A 5,400-nucleotide genomic window follows, 5' to 3' on the forward strand; every position below is an offset into this window, starting at 1 on the left:
TGTGTCATGCCTTTGCTCACATAGGACCTGGAATGCCACCCACCACTTCCGATTATCAGCCTGGTTAAAACTACACCCAACTTAGGGGGCATGACTTTACGTCCAGTGGAATGGTTTTGAAATCTAGCATAGGAGTGTCTGAATGTCCCTTCGCCACGTGCCATGTATGTGAATGCAAACAAACTAACCTGCCGAAGCCTCGGTTTCCCCATCTTTAACATAGGGGGTATAATACTAATTACACGGTTGCTTCAAAAATTGAGGTAAGATTCATAAAGGGCTTAGATGAGTATGTGGCACGTACTAAGTCCTTATAAGTGTGTATAAATTCACTTGCCACATGAAGATTTTTCGTATACCTCCACCCCGAGTGTGGAGGGTGCCTTCTTTCTCTTCTCCTATAACAACTGGCCCGTATTCTATCCTATCAAATACGACACTGTAATACTTGATGGCGCTCTTCCCTTTTTTGCGAATCCTTTCAGTACCACATCCGTTATCTATTTCATTTTTGCATCCCTTGCTTCGTACTGTGCTCTTGGATAATCACTGGAATTTCTAAAAAAAAAAAAAAAATGTAGACACGCATCATACATGCCAGTCTGTGAACTGTGTCGTTCCATGAAAGGGCATCCTACTTAGTGTGTCGGGTTCTCTTCTCAACTGTTTTATTTCCTATTCTCTGACCTCAAAATCTCCCACGGTTTTTGTCATTGTCTTTTTTATATGTGGTTTCCAAAATTTTAGCCCTGAGCTTTTTTCCCCTGGGCTCCATTTATAAAACCCCGCTGGATTACGGAGTATTGAAGTTTCACATTCTAGTAAACATCAATCAGATTCTCCAATATATCAAAGCTAGAAAATAGAAAGTTCTCCTGGACTCCTCCCTCCCTCTTACATCCAATTAATCCTAATTGTAGCTCCAAAATATCTACCAATTACTCTTTCATCCCTCTTCTCTGCCAGCAACTCATTCAGGCCCTTACTGTGTCTCATCTAGGGGAGAAAAATAGGAGCCTCTCCTCTTTTGGCCCCATTTCTGCCTCGTCACTTCTCCTGTGTTCCTCTTCTACCTCTTTACACACCATCGTTAGAGCAAGCTCCCTAAGACAAAAACCAGATGTGTTATTTCCTTGCGTACAGTACGACGCCAACTAGCAAGACCCTGTTCAAGGCTCTTCACAGACTTGACTGAAACTGCTTCCTTCATATAGAACTCCTGCCACTTTTCTCCTTCTTTCTCCACGTACCTTCTGCTTTGTGATACAAAAATACCTGTGCAGCCCTCACCTGAAAATACATGAAACTCTGAAAATAATCCCAGATTTTATTTTTTTTAAAAGATTGTATTTATTTATTCGTGAGAGACACACAGAGAGAGGCAGAGACACAGGCAGAGGGAGAAGCAGGCTGCATGCAGGGAGCCCGACACGGGATTCGATCTCGGGATCCTGGGGTCACGCCCTGGGCCGAAGGCAGATGTTCCACTGCTGAGCCACCCAGGTGTCCCTAAGTCCCAAATTGCAGATTTTAAAAACAGACTTAGAAAATTAATTCTAAAAATAAAAATAAAAATTTAAATTTAAAAAGAGAAAAAAAAGAAAATGAATCCTAAAAAAAAAAAAGAAAGAAAGAAAGAAAAGAAAAAAAAAATGAATTCTAAGCTGTATTTTCCACTGGAGACACGTGGTGGCAGCAGTCTAGCTGCCTAACAGCAGTCCTGGAGACCCTCAGTTAACATCCACGCATGTGCTGCTTATCAATTTGTTCACGTGCTTGTGAGCACTACTGTAACGTTAAACATTATTGAGAGTATGCTAGTGTTAAAATGCTCCGTGACCAACTTTGAAACAAACTTAGAGGTGCTAAAATCGTTTTATGTATTTTTATTTATCATTCACTTCGTTATGGGCTATGTTGTGTCCCTCGCCCCGCTCCAAATTCATATTGGTGCTCCTAACCCCCGTACACTTCAGAACACGGCTGTATTTGAAGATGAGGTCTCTAAAGAGGTGCCTGGGTTAGAGTGAGGTTTCTGGGGCTGCCCCAAACCTAAAATGACTCACATGCTTGTAAAAGGGGCCTAGGACACGAGCACAGAGGGAAGATCATATAAAGGCACAGGGAGAGGACAATCACCTACTAGCCAAGGAGAGAGGCCTTGGGAGAAACCAGCCCCGCGGACACCTTGGTCTTGGCCCTCTAGACTCCACAGCTGTGGGAAGATAAATGCTGAAGCCACACAGCCTGTGGCCCTCTGTTAGAGCAGCCCCAGCCACCTGCAAGCCCTTCAGATGTCCTAATATTCGTACACATGATACATGCAAATAGGGCTGCTGTGGATTGATGCAGCGTGTAAGGCGGTAACTTCTCTACTACTCGGTGATTCATGGGGCCGGGGAGGAGGGGGGACACGATTCTCGATTTCTGGGAGTTTTCAATCACATGAGCTCTTCGGGAATCCCTGCCTCGAGTGAAATGTACCTGTCCCGGATCTTGCCCATTTGCCTCCACTGACCATTAACGGACAAGTAACTGGTGAAGTCCTAGGTTTGTACCCCTTTGCCCTCGCCCAGCGGACTTGAACGGAAGGGTTACAGGTGGGGACGCTGGAGCCGCACTGCTTGGGCTCCCAGCCACCGCGTCACTAACTGTGGGCAGTTACTTACAGAGCCGCCTTCTCCTCCGAGGTCTGTGCGGGAACAGCCACAGGAACCCCTGTGCCAGCAGGTGGCAGGAAGCATCAAGCGTGGCAGGCAGGAGCCGTCACCTCACCTGTGGTTCCTCTGCTTGGTCAGGCCCTGCTTGGCTCCTTGAGCAAAACTTGTCATCCTTCAAGGGCCTTAGGGAGGCACACCTGCACCTTGAAACTCTGGTGGCAAAAAAAAATTAGAAAAAAAAAAAAAAAAAGAAAGAAAGAAAGAAACTGGTGGCTCAACCTCTCCTTCCTTCCCAGACTGAACACTAAATAAACCTGGGCTGGTGAAGATCATCGCAAAGGGTTCAGCTTTGGTTTCAGATGCAGCCTTTTTCCATTCACCTTTTTGTGCGATTTCAGACAATTTGCTCGTTTTCTTTGCATTTCCGGATCCAGGACAGTACCTGACGAAGGGACGCTCGCTGATGCTTTTTCAGCTTACAGGGACGATGCAAATTTTCCTTTTAAAATAAATTACGGGGCAGCCCTGGTGGCTCAGCGGTTTAGTGTTGCCTTCAGCCCAGGGTGTGATCCTGGAGACCCGGGATCGAGTCTCACGTCGGGCTCCCTGCATGGAGCCTGCTTCTCCCTCTGCCTGTGACTCTGCCTCTCTCTGTCTCTCATGAATAAATAAATAAAATCTTTAAAAAATAAAATAAAATAAAATAAATTACGTATGTTTTTCTACTGAGTGCATGTCTCATCCGTGGGTTTGTGAATGCAACGTCGGCCAGGTAAGACCCTGCAGGGTGACCGAAGCGTGGGAATGATGGAAATAAGGAGGTGGTTTCAGGGGAGAGAAGCATGGCATCAAGGGCACTCAGTCCTGCAGGGAAATTTCTGCTCTCCATTTTATTTCAAAGCTGCTAATGAGGTCAAGGCCAAAAATCTTTGGTGCAATGTTTTTAAATTTTTGTCTGATGCCTGTTAATCTATGTTTTTTGTTTTGTTTTTTTGAGAGAGAGAGAGAGAGGGAGGGAGAGTGCCCATGGTGTGAGCATGAACGGGGGGACAGGCAGGAGGGGACGGGAGCCTGACCCTGATGGCAGGGCCACCTCCCAGCCTGCGCCCAAGGCAGATGCGCAGCTGTCCCAGCTGCTCAGGGGCCCCGCTGCTCCACGCTTTTCATCAAGACGGATTCAGAGCCTTTCACAGGTGAAATCTTAGCATTGAATCCCATTTTTTAAAAAATCTATTGATTCCACTAACTTTTAACGTATGACAGCTCGTGATGCTTTTTCGACTTACGGTGATGATGCAAATCTTTCTCTTAAATCACGTTGGTGTTATGCTGTGTGTTGCCAAATAGAACTCCAATAAAAGATAAGAAGAAATAAAAATAAAAAATAAAATAAAAAATAAAATAAAAAATAAAGTAAAATTAAATTAAATTAAATTTAATAATTTAATTAAAAAAAATAAATGCACCTGCCTTCAGCCCAGGTCATGACCCCGGGGTCCCGGGATCGAGTCCTGCGTTGGGCTCCCCGCATGCAGCCTGCTCCTCCCTCTGCCTGGGTCTCTGCCTCTCTCATGAATAAATAAGAGCTTTTTTTTAAAAAAAAGAATAAATTACGCATAAAAGGTAATTTCGGGTAAAGAACCCCCGAGTGTGTGGCGGGAGCGTGTGTGAACCGGGGAGGACACTGACCGCTGCGGTCTGCCCGTCACTGCTGGAGCCCGTGGATGACGTTGTCCCTTCAGGCCGCTGTGACGCGGGCCCGGGGCAGAGGCGACGGCAGGCATCGGCGGGGCCGGGACCGCGGTGACCGCAGCCCGACGGCGGCCGGGACCAGGCGCGACCCTGGGCTCTGCTCGGCTGCTGCCCCGTCGGTCTGCACCCACCTTTCCGCGGTCCAGAGAAGAGCAAGGGGGACGGCGGAGGACCGCGGGGGACGTCGTGGGGACGTCATGGGGATGTCGAGAGGGACGGTGTGGGGACGTCATGGGGACAGCGTGGGGACGTCATGGGGACGTCGAGGGGGACAGCGTGAGAAAGTCATGGGGATGTCGAGAGGGACGACGTGGGGACGTCATGGGGATGTTGAGGGGACTGTCAGCCACCGGCGTGGGGACGTCATGGGGACGGCGCGGGGACGTCATGGGGGCTGTCGAGGGGACTGTCAGCCACCGGCGTGGGACACGTGGGGGGACAGCGTGGGGACGTCGGGGGGGACGGGCACTGACGCGCTACGCCGGCCTCAGCACTTTTTTTTTTTATTCAGAGCGAGAGGAGAGACCGAGGCAGAGGGAGGAGCAGGCTCCACGCTCCCTGCAGGGGGCCCGACGCGGGGCTCGACCCCGGGGCCTCGCACTCTCCATCCCGGCGGAGGCCAGCGTCCCGGACGCCGAGGCCGAGGGGCCGGGAGCCGGGCGGGAGCTGGCGGGCAGGCTCGGCCGCCTTCCGCGGGGCGCACCCCTGCTCGGGCCCTCCCGGACGCAGGACCCGGCCTCGGGCCTCGGAGCCGCGCTGCCCTCTCCGCCCCGGGCGAAGCCGACTCCCCGCGCCGCGGCCGGGCCGAGCGCTCCGCCCCGCCTTTCGAGCGGCCTCGCGGGCGGGCGCGCTGACGTCACCACGCGTGCGACGTGCCGACGCCGGGAGCCGCGCGGCGTCCGCGTGACGCGCCGGGACCCGCCGGACCTCAACCGGGGCGAACGGGCGCGCGATGGCGGCGAGCCGCGTGGAGACCCGCCCCTGAGGC

General features: G+C 51.0%; 1 protein-coding gene across 1 annotated transcript in view; it reads right to left on the minus strand.

Moving 5' to 3' along the window:
- Nucleotides 1–2,764, minus strand: part of YIPF7 (Yip1 domain family member 7) — a 41,105-nt gene extending 38,341 nt beyond the window's left edge. The window contains exon 1 of the mRNA XM_077847892.1: nt 2,670–2,764. The gene's annotated coding sequence lies outside the window, so the exon portion shown is untranslated. The remainder of the gene's footprint in view (nt 1–2,669) is intronic.
- Nucleotides 2,765–5,400: the final 2,636 nt, after the last annotated feature.

The sequence above is a fragment of the Canis aureus genome, chromosome 14, assembly GCF_053574225.1.
Source record: "Canis aureus isolate CA01 chromosome 14, VMU_Caureus_v.1.0, whole genome shotgun sequence".
NCBI classification, from domain to species: domain Eukaryota; kingdom Metazoa; phylum Chordata; class Mammalia; order Carnivora; family Canidae; genus Canis; species Canis aureus.